The following is a 12,131-nucleotide window of genomic DNA, read 5'->3' on the forward strand; positions in this document are numbered from 1 at the left end:
GTGAGATTCTTACCTCTAATAAACTACCAAAAAAAAAAAGCTGGAAGTGGAGCTATGGCCAAGTGGTAGAGCACTAACCTTGATCACAAAAGCTCAAGGACAGCCCTGAGTTCAAACCCCAGAACCAGCAAAAATTTAAAAAAGAAAGAATTATATTGAGCAGGCTGCCAGTAACTCACGCCTGTAACCCTACCTACTCAGATGGCTAAGATCTGTGGGTTGCAGTTCAAAACCAACCCAAACAGGAAACTCTGTGACATTCTTATCTCCAATTAACTACCAGAAAAGCCAGAAGGGGAGTTGTAGCTGAAGTGGTGCAGTGTTATCTTTGAGGGGAAAAAAAGGGCTCAGAGACAGCATCCAGGCCCTGAGTTCAAGTCCCAGGATTAGCACACACACACAAAAAAAACTATCGAGCAGAAAGAAGTATTTCAGTTAATAAAAATTGTCACTGGGGGGCTGGGGATATGGCCTAGTGGCAAGAGTGCTTGCCTTGTATACATGAGGCCCAGGGTTCGATTCCCCAGCACCACATATACAGAAAACGGCCAGACGTGGCGCTGTGGCTCAAGTGGCAGAGTGGTAGCCTTGAGCGGGAAGAAGCCAGGGACAGTGCTCAGGCCCTGAGTTCAAGGCCCAGGACTGGCAAAAAAAAAATATTGTCACTGGGAGTAGATCTCTTCCTGGTTAAGAGACATTGTCACAAAATTTTTAGTCAGCTAGGGGGAGATAAAGAATTTTTCCTGTTTCTGCAACTTCTCAAGTGCCTTTAGCTAAAAATAGCCTTGTTAGTCAGCTTTGTGTCACTGTGATCCAAAATCTAAATTAATCACCAAAAAGGGTTAGGCACCCTCATTCCTGTAATCCTAGCTACTCAGGAAGCTGAGATCTGAGGATCAATGTTCAAAGCCAGCTGGGGCAGATCAATCTGAGAGACTCTTAACACCAATTAACTAGCAAAAAGCCAGAAGTGAATTTGTTTCTCAAGTACTAGAGTATCAACCTTGAGCAAAAAGGCAAGCTAATAGCACAAGGCCCTGGGTTTAAGCCCCAGTACCGGTGTGTGTGTGTGTGTGTGTGTGTGTGTGTGTGTGTGTGTGTGTGTGTGCATGCACACACATGTTCACACACACATCACCATAAAGGATGAAAGATTGCTATGGAGGAGAGTTCCATTCATGGTTGGTTAACCTGTTGCTTTGAGGCCTGTGGTGAGATAATAGTCCATGATCTGATCATTTCATGGTTGCCAGGAAGCAAAAGGAGAAAGGAAGAAGAGAAACTAGGTATCCCAATATCTCCTTCAAGAGCACATCCCCAATGACCTAACTCTTTACCCTAAGCCTCACCTCCTAAGGGTTCTATCATCTTCCATTAGTATAGAGGCCTGCAAACCAAGTCTTTAACACATAAGCCTTTGATGGGACACTTACAGTCTGTTATGGTATAAATATGTAAGGTCCTCCACAGCCTCATGTGTTGAACACTTGGTTCCCCAGCTATTGGCAATGATTAGGGAGGTTCTGGAAACTTCATGAGGTAAAATCTAACTGAAAGATGTAAGTCACTGGGGTGAGTCCTTGGAAGTATTTTGTCCCTGGCAGCTTCCTGTACCTCTGCTTCCTGTCTTTGGCCTCTACCACATGATATTCTGCCCAGGCACATGAGACAAAGCAACTATGGACTAGACCCTCTGAAACCATAAGCCAAAATAAATCTTTCCTCCCTAAAGTTATTTCTTTCGGGTATTTGGTCACATCATAAGAAATGGAACTAATAAAAGATCCAAATTATAATCTTTATGGAAGAGACTTTAGTGTGCCATATGCTGGCATCCTTTCTAGCTTTCAGAACTGTGAGAAAAAAATTTCAGTTGTATGTAAGCTACCAGTTTATAATATTACATTACAACAAAGACAAATGCATTGTAAGAAAAAATAACCCCAAACTAATGCCCTTTCCAATCAAAGACACAAAATTTTCATTCTTCAATTGCAACAATGTACTAATCAAACAAAATATACAAGGAAGATACCCACATACCCATACTCATTGCAGCTCTGTTCACAAGGACTGAGCTGTGGGATTGGCTAAATTGCCCAACATCTGATGAATGAATTAAAACTATGGTAATGGATCTATATATATGCACACATATGCATAAACATATATACATACATAAAGAAAAATGGAATTATATCATTTTCAGGAAAATGAACGGAACTAGAAAGAGTATCATGTTGAGTGAGATAAGCCAATCTCATAAAGCTAAATATCAGCTGGGCCCTAGTGGATCACACTTGTAATCCTAGCTACTCAGAAGGTTGAGATCTGAGGATGGCTGTTGAAAGTCAGCCCTGGCAGAAAAGTCTCTGTGACTCTTATCTCCAATAAACCAGTAAATAGCCACAAATGGAACTGTGGCTCAAGTGACAGAACTCCAGCCTTGAGCAAAAATGCAGAGTGAGCAAAGGCCCTGAGTTCAAGCCTCAATATCTGCACTCACGTGTGTGCGCGTGCACACACACACACACAACACCAAATATGACACATTTTTCCTCTTTTGTATGATCTAAGTCAAAAGTGATGATGATGGCATATGAATGTAAAAGGCAGGGAATGTGTCTGGGAGGATCAGCAGGAAGAGAAGGGGGAGAAAGAAAGTATACTGAGAGGTGAAAAGTACATTATATGCATATGGATGTGTGTATGCATACACACACACACACACACACACACACACACATATATATGAAGAAAGCATAATGGAATTCACCAGACACTGAAAAAGCAGGGAGGAGGGGTATGAGAATATAATTGAAGGGGTGAACTAGCTCAGAGTACACTGAAAAGATCTATGTCCACACAAAAACTTGTATGCAAGTAGTCATACATTTGTCATAACCCAAAACTGGAATCAGCAGGTGTACAGATAAACAAATTATGAACCAAATGAAACATCCATCCCTAATCCAAACATTCAAAATCCAAATTGCTCCAATATCCAAATCATTTTGAGCACATTTTGAACAAGATTCAAGTGGAAAATTCCACACCCGATCCCATGTAATATTAGTCTATCAAAACACAAGGACACTAAAACTATTATATAAAATTATTTGGGGGTGGGGCTGGGAATATGGCCTAGTGGAAAATTACTTGCCTCACAAACATGAAGCCCTGGGTTTGAATCCTCAGCACCACATATATAGAAAAAGCCAGAAGGGGCGCTGTGGCTCAAGTGGCAGAGCCTTGAACCTTAAGAAGCCAGGGACAGTGCTCAGGCCCTGAGTTCAAGCCCCAGGACTGGTAAAAAAAATATTTTTGGACCATGTGTTTAAGGTGTATATGGAATATAAATAAATTTTGTGTTTGTTCATGGATCCCATTTCTAAAATATCCCATTATATATGCAAATATTCCAGAATCTTAAAAAAAAAACAGCTGAATTTGGAAACATTTCTGGTTCTGAGTATTTCAAATAAGGGATATTCAACTTGTATATCCATACAATGAAACATTACTCAGCAAATAAAAATAAATTAACAGATACCAGCACAACCATAAAAATAGACAAATTATTGGTACATGCAATAGCCTAAGAGAATCTTAAAATAATAAGCTGCTTCTCTAGCTGCTTAGGAAGCTGTGATCTGGGAATCAAGGCTCGAAGCTAACCTGAGAAGAGAAATTCATGAGACTTATTGCCAGTTAAACAGCAAAAAGCTAGAGTAGAGGTATGGCACAAGTGGCAGAGCCCCAGCTGTGAGTGAAAACAAACAAACCTGTGCCAAGATCATGAGGCCCTGAGTTAAGGCCCAGTACCTTAAAAAAGGGGGGGGGGGCGGGGAATAGCCAAGCACTAGTGGCTCATGCCCTCAATCCTCTCAGGAGGCTGAGATGTGAGGATCTCAAAAGCTAGCCAAGGTAAGAATGTTTGTGAGATTCTTAACTCCAATTATTACCAGAAAGCCAAAAGTGGAGCAGTGACTCAAGTGGAAGAGTGTTAGCCTTGAACAACAGAAGTTCAGAGACAGCACCTAAGACTTAAGTTCAAGCCCCAGTACAAGCAAGGGGGGGGGGGCAGGGAGGGAAGGAAATAAGTGAATAATGAAAATTTTGCACACTGTGAGTGCCCTTTCTCTGGGTAGTGACCAAGCTTACATAACCAAGGAACTGAATTATAGTTCCATGGGAAAATATTTCTCAGTGACAGTTATCAATCTAATTAAATTCATTTGTCTATGCCAGTGCTTACTTTTAGGGTTTTCTTATTTCCTTTTATATTTTGTGTTTGACTATGTTCTGTAGCTTTTCACACTTTACTAAGTATCACAAAAGGAAATATTGCACATATACTCAGTGAACATAGGAGTGTTTTGTTGCCCTTCTGCTTATTTTGTTTTGAGACAGAGTTTTATATTTATTTCAGGCCGTCCTCAAACTCACTATTGTCTTTGCCTCACAAGTTCTCTGGTTACAAGGCATGTACCACCACTCCCAAGTTGTTATCACCTTTAGATAAATATTTATACTGTTTTAAAATCAGATTGTACTACCTATCGTTTTATGAAATTAAACCTAGCTCCAGGTTCTTAACATATTTCTTTAATCAACATGGGGAAAGATTGAATTGCAGAAGTACCAACTGTCAGGACACCAAGTTATAAGTAAGTCCAATTCTAAGGTCCTGAAGCCAGGGGCTACCCATCCCATAACTGCAGAATTTCTGATTAATCAAATGAGCCTTTGAAGTTTCCCTAAATCCCAAATCAGAAGATGCAATGTTAGCAATGGAGGGAATGAAGGAATGAATTAATAAACAAATGAATACACTAAAAGTGTGACTGAATGGAGGCAGAGCCTCCTACTGGGCCTCCTCCTGAGTTTGGGAGTGAATGTGGACCACAAGATGACACAGGAATTCATAGGAGTTCATTCCCCATCACTAAAGCATTGAGAGGCAAAATACAGCTACAATCCAGTGACCCTAGTAAATCTGCTTTCAATCCCAAATCTGCCATGGTAGGGAGCTCCGGCCAAGCAACCATCGCGGGCCTGCGGGGAACCTGCGGCCTATGGGAGCTCAGCGCGCAGCCAGGTGGGTGGGTTCATCTCTCCGGTGCGCAGGAACAATTTAGGAAAGATGAAAGCTCAGGTTAATCAGACTTCAGAACGCACCTCAGACTCTCATCCTCCCCCCCCCCCCCCCTAGTATCGAATGGCAAATCGCTGCAGGTTCAAGCCACTGTTTCCAGGACAACCAAGGAGAGAAGTTGAAAATGAAGAGTGGAAGAACTGGAGGCTTTGGTCGGATAGTGGATACCTGCCTGGGACTCAGGAGAGAACCGAAAGAATGAGAAAATCAAAACAGTGCCATTCCTGCCTCCATCCGGATATTTTGCCAATACCCTCTGCACTGTACGGAAGCGACCCTTAGCACCCCCTCCTCATTCCACACAATGGTTTCTTCCAAAGTAGACGCCCCCCCCCCCGGTGGTACTTCCCAACGGTAACTGCCCCAGTGGTTTAACCTGGATACTTTCATCCTGTTTCTCATCCTTCCTCTCCCCGCCCCCCCTTGGGCCCTCTAGTGGTGTGATCAAGGAAGCTTTGATGTCAAAAGCCGTGTGAATCAATCAGGTCCATCTCTGCCTCCTCCCACTTCCCAGTGGACTCTTCCGTGCCCATCTCTCCCCACTCGACACTCACAGCCCTAGATGGACTGTCCCAGGCCCTGAGTCAGAACAAAGACCTTGAATCCGTTCCCTTCACTCAAGGAGTGCTGAGAATGCTGGCAAGGAAACAGCAATGTGGCAGCACCTATCAAAGAAAACATGAAACATCCACTAGAATGTCACCTCCCCCCCCGTAGCAAGGACATGTTTCTTTCTAGGTTCCTAATGGCTCTACTGTCCCTAGAACAGTGCCTGGCAGATAGTAGCCACTTGTTAGTGTTTGTTGAATGAATGACGCTTTTGCAAAGAATACCACTTGTTTTTTGTTGTTGTTATTGGTGGTGGTGGTGGTGGTGGTCATGGAGCTTGAACTCAGGGCCTGGGCACTGTCCCTGAGCTCTTTTGCTCAAGGCTAACACTCCACCACTTTGAGCCACAGTGCCCTTCCAGCTTTCTAATTGTTAATTGGAGATAAGAGTCTCACAGACTTTCCTGCCTTGCTTGGCTTTGAACCTTGATACTCAGATCTCAGCCTCCTGAGTAGCTAAGATTACAGGTGTGAGCCAACAGAGCCTAGAAGCCACTTGTAAAGAAACACTTGCAGTGCTGGGAGCTAGTGGCTCACACCTGTAATCCTAGCTACTCAGGAGGCTGAGATCTTAGGATCAAGGTTCAAGGCTAACCTAGGCAGGAAAGTCCATGAAATTAATTTTTTGTTGGTCATGGGGCTTGAACTCAGGTTCAAGGCTCTGTCCCAGAACCCTTTCACTCAAGGCTAGCCACTCCTGAGTAGCTAGGATTATAGGTGTGAGCCATGAGTGCCCAGCCCATGAGACTCTCATCTCCAATCAAACACCAAAAATCCACAAGTAGAGCTGTGGTTCAAATAGGAGAGTGCTAACCTGGAGCAGAAAAGCTCAGAGACAGCCCCTAGACCCTGAGTTTGAGCATTATGACTGGCCTAAACAAAAGGAAAAATTTGCAGAAGTGGGATGAAAAAGCCATGCTTTTTCACAAGGCCCTGAGTTCAAGACCCAATACTAGCACACACACACACACACACACACACACACACACACACACACACACACGCACATATGAAGTAAAGAAATACATGCCTGAGTGCACAGATTTGAGCACACAATAATGGTAGAAGGAAATTAGTCGGGTGGGGGCACAGATGTGTCCATAAGCAGAAGAATGTAGCCAACCCCAAGAAGCCTGCCCCTGGTCTCCAGAAGAAGAGGGTTAGGCCAGGCTTTAACCACCTCAGGTGGCACTGTGCTACCCCTAGGCTTTCTCAGATGAGTGAGTTTGGCATGGGTGCTGGCTTGGGAGCCCAGGAAGAGATAAGCCAATTCTTTCTGCTTCATTTAGCCACTCTCTATTCATTTGCTCACACATTTACAGATCCAATAGGCTGACACTGACCTGGATGAAAATGCAATAAGAGACTCATACAGACAATGAGAAGACAAGAATCCCCAAACCCTATCAGTCTGAGGGAAACAAACCTCCTGGAGTGGTCTGCATGGAGCTCAGCATGAATCCCTCAAGTCCAGAAAAGTCCTTGCATGACACACAAGGACAATTTTATGTCAACTCAGAATGGGACCTCAGAGCGGGGCATTGGTGGCTCACACTTGTAATACTGGCTATTCAAGAGGCTGAGATCTGAGGATCATGACTCAAAGCCAGCCCTGGCAAACAAAAATCCACAAGACTCTTATCTCCACTTAACCAGCCAAAAAAAAAAACAAAAACAAAAACAGAAATGGAGCTGTAGCTCAAGTGGTAGAGTACCATCCTTGAGTGAAAAAGCTAAGGGACAGTACTCAGCCCTGAGTTCAAATCCCAATACTGGCACAAAGAGAGAGAGAGAGAGAGAGAGAGAGAGAGAGAGAGAGAGAGAGAGAGAGAGAGAGAGAGAGAGAGAGAGAACACTTAGGAGCCAAAGGGAAATCTAGAGGCCTAGGACCACATTAATATAAGTTCCCTCTGGAATGAAGAAGGGTTCCGGTCCCTGCTCAGAGGTAGAGAATATCCCTAGGATCATACTTTTAGAAAAGATCTAAAAAGTAAGTACAACAAATCTTGGAAGATAGTACTGTAGTTTTTCCTACCAGACATATGGGGAAACCATTATGTCCTCTTTCCTTGTGTCCATTCTTGAACTCTCAGGGGTGGCACTTCTAATTGAAATGTTTTAAAATGTTTTGTTAGCAAGCACTTATTGAACATTTATTATCTGTGAAGACCTTTGCTAAATTCCTTACCAAATCAGAGGACAGTCTTCAAAATAACCCAGTGAGGTGCAGCCTTGATTTGTTCATTTGTCTATCAATGAGGCCTGTAGGAAACAGAGTTAATAACCTTCCAGAGATCACACAGATGGAAAACCATAGAGCCTAAATTTGAATGAACCCCATCTGGAACCAGATTTCCATCCTTATAACCACACCACAATCAATGTCTGTCCTTCCTTCCTTCCTCCCTTCCTTTTTTATTTCTTCCTTCAGTCCTTCCTTCCTTCCTTCCTCCCTTCCTTTTTTATTCTTCCTTCAGTCCTTCCTTCCTTCCTCCCTTCCTTTCTTATTTCTTTCTTTCTTTTCTTCTTTCTTCCTTCCTTCCTTCCCTCCTTCCTTTTTTTCGTTCTTTCTGCCCATCCTGGGGCATGAACAAAGGGCCTGGGCACTGTCCCTGAGATTTTGTGCTCAAGGCTACCACTCCACTTCCAGCTTTTTGGTGGTTAATTGGAGATAAGAGTCCCACTGGCTTTTCAGCTGGGTCTGGGCTTTGAACCAAGATCCTCAGATCTCAGCCTCTTGTGTAGCTAGGATTATAGGTATAAGCCACTAGTGCCCAGAAATGCCTTCCATTTAATAATTTTGGTTATAGAATGATAGATACTCTCACCACTGGTGAGAGTGTCTGAGGGTTTGTGTGAAGATTGTGTGACTACTAAGATGCACTTGACCTTTACTGGTGATCACTGGACTAGTGCTGAATTGGTGGATAAACCTCTCATCCTTCCATCCTGGAGTGGGCATAAGTGTGGGTACTATTGGATGTGACTGAGCACCTGACTCCAACGAGATCCTTATGGGCAGCTAGGAAAGACTGATGCATGGCTCACAATATGATTTCAACAGAGGTTTCAGATTCCTTCAGCCACTCACACAGCACCTGAGGGATATACCCATCATTACTCCATTCAGACTGATACACACATCTTATATTTCCTCCCCCCACCAATCAAATTCCTCTTGGTTTTTGCTAGTACTACCATTTGATTTCGTGGCTTCACACTTGCTAGGCGGGCAGGTAACTCTACCATTTGAGCTACATCTCTAGCCCTTTTTCCTCTGCATATGTTTGAGATAGAGTCTTAGTTTTAGATCAGGCCTCTTTGAACCTCAATCCTCCTTTTAAATTTCCCACTGCAATTGGGATGACAGGGCCCCACCATCATGTCCAATTTTGCTTGTGGAGATTGGGGACTTGTGTGTGTGTGTGTGTGTGTGTGTGTGTGTGTGTGTGTGTGTGAGTGTGTGTGTGTGTTTTGCCTAAAATGGCCTGAAACCATGATCTTCTCAATTTCTGCCTTTCATATAGCTGGGATGATAGATGCACACCACTGTACCTAGCTATTTGTTGAGTTGGGTCTTGCAGATTTCTCGCTTACACTATCCTCAAATCTCCTCTTCTTCTTTTTCTTTCTTCCTTTTTATAAATCTAAGGTTAGAACTCAAACTTGGTACCTGACATTGGCTGGATCTCTACTAACTACGCCATGCCTCTAGCCCCATGTCCTCAAATTTTAATCCTTCTCCCAATCTCTGCCTTCCAAGTAACTTGGATTATAGACAAGAGCCACTGACACACCCTCCTATTCTTTTCTTTTGTCAGTGATGGGGCTTGAACTCAAGGCCTGAGTGCTATCCTTGAGCTTTTTCTCTCACAAGGCCAGCACTCTACCACTCTGAGCCACAGTGCCATTTGTAGTCTTCCGGTAGTTAATTGGCGATAAGAGTCTCACAGACTTTCCTGACTGGGCAGGCTTCAAACTTCAATCTTCATGGGTCTGGGAATATGGCCTAATGGTAAGGTGTTCACCTCGTATACATGAAGCCCTGGGTTCGATTCCTCAGCACCACATATATAGAAAAAGCTGTAAGTGGTGCTGTGGCCCAAGTAGTAGAGTGCTAGCCTTGAGCAAAAAGAAGCCAGGAACAGTGCTCAGGCCCTAAGTTCAAGCAACATGACTGGCAAAAAACCAAAACAAAACAAACTTCAATCTTTAGATCTCTGCTTCCTGAAGAGATAATATTACAGACATGAAACACTGGCACCCGGCTTCCTCCTAATCTTAAATAAAATAGTCTGAAGACATTCTGTCATTATACAAAATTAGAAATAACAAATGATAGCAAAAGGCAATGTGAAATGAAACAATGAAAATGAACTGGTTTAAAAATACATTTCAACATATCTGAAAATTTCATCATTATGCAGTCACGGAGATGAGAAGGCAAAAGGTTATAGTTTAATTAGCAACATCCTTTCTTAGCGTTTCCCTAAAAAAACTGGCATGGCACACAATCTATAGCATTTGAGAGTTGATGAGATATGGTACAAATGTGAGAAGCCTTCTGTTTAAAAGAAACAATTTTGATCCAGTAATCCTAGATCTGATCTTCAGTGCTACAAAGTACTTCTTATGTTCTATTCTGGGCTTTTTGTTGTGGTATTGTTTTCTTTTACTCAAGGCCTGGCTTTTTTCACTCAAAGCTGGCAATCTACCACTTGAGCCACAAGACCACTTCTGGCTTTTTACTGGCTAGAAAAAGTCTCAAGGACTTGTCTACCCTCTGTGATTTGAACCAAGATTCTCAAGATCTCAGTCTCTTGAGTAGCTAGGATTATAGGTGCGAACCACCAGTGCCTGCCTTTACTATCCCTTTTAAAATTCACTGGGACCATTGAAACTGTCATTCAGATTGCAAATGAGGACAACACTGAGAAAGCAGGTACAGGCAGAGAGCCTAGGCCACATGCCAAAGCCCAGGAGGGCGGCAGCTAGTAGTTCACACTACCCCAGGACTCAGAGTCCCCTTCTCCTCCCATAGACCCAGCTCTGAAATATCATCTCACTTCCGAGGACTCACCAAAGCTCCTTCCTCAGGAATCCTCTCCCCTAGTCCCAGAGGGCTTGCTTTGAACTCTCAGGCTGTGTCTTGAGTATCATCAGGACCCTGGGGAAATTTTCAGCTCTTCCCTAACAGGAACATTCCTACGTGGGGGCAGGATGCGGTTGTCCAGCACAGTTCTCTGCACTTTTAGGGAGCCGAGGGGAAGGTCTACTCAGTCCTATTGTCAAGGGCTTGAAGAAAGGAAACAGGAGTCCCTGGGGTGGGAGGAAAACCTAATGGCCTGAAAAAGTAGTTTGAGGACAGATAAGAATGCCTAGAAGAAATGCCTAGGCATCTCCATCCAGAAACATACATCAGTCACACCATCTTTTACCCACCAGTCCCCAAGCTGCCCACTGGAGGCTGCTCCCCTTCCTTCGCTCAGCTTCTTGCTAGCTTTCAATATTGAGGCCACCATAATAGGAGCCCGTGTTGTGGGTATTTCTACACTTAGCAGCATGGCCTTGAATGCATTGCACCTCATTATTCCCACCCCACTCAGAGAGGGAGGGGGAGGAGGAGGAGAGGAGGAGGAGGAGGAGGAGGAGGAGGAGGAGGAGGAGGAGGAGGAGGAGGAGGAGGAGGAGGAGGAGGAGGAGGAGGAGGAGGAGGAGGAGGAGGAGGAGGAGGAGGCGGAGGAGGAGGAGGAGGAGGAGGAGAGAGGCAAAGGACAGGAGGGAGAGAGGGAGACACTATCAGAAATACACAGACAAGATGGAACCAAATAGCCTCTTTGTGGCAGAAATAATCATGGTTTGCCCACTAGTATTTTCCTAAAACTCCATCCTACAACTGTGAGACATGATAAATTATATAGGACTCAAGGCATTCACACACAGTGAGACCAAAGGAGGATATTCTAAGGGGAAGAACACAAAGGCACAATGTCTATGTGCATCTGATCATATAATATTTATCAAAATGAACTTCAGGAAATCAAAATAAGTGGCGTTTTCTTTGTTGTTTTTGTTTTCTCTTCTTTTTGTCTTCAGTGTTTATTTATCTATCTTTGAAAGGGTAGGGGGAGGCACAGAAATGGAGGGACAAAGAGTGAACAAATGCAACAGTGGTACTCACTGGACACTATGTTGAAAAATGAACTATAAAACTTGTGAGTGGGGATGAGAGAGAAAAACTGGGAGAAAGTGAGGGAAGGGGTGACACTGTCCAAAACAAAATGTACTCATTACCTGATTTATATAACTATAAACCCCTCTGTACATCACCTTTATAATAACAATAAAATATTATGACTACAAAA

The sequence above is a fragment of the Perognathus longimembris genome, chromosome 28 (assembly GCF_023159225.1).
Source record: "Perognathus longimembris pacificus isolate PPM17 chromosome 28, ASM2315922v1, whole genome shotgun sequence".
NCBI lineage: Eukaryota > Metazoa > Chordata > Mammalia > Rodentia > Heteromyidae > Perognathus > Perognathus longimembris.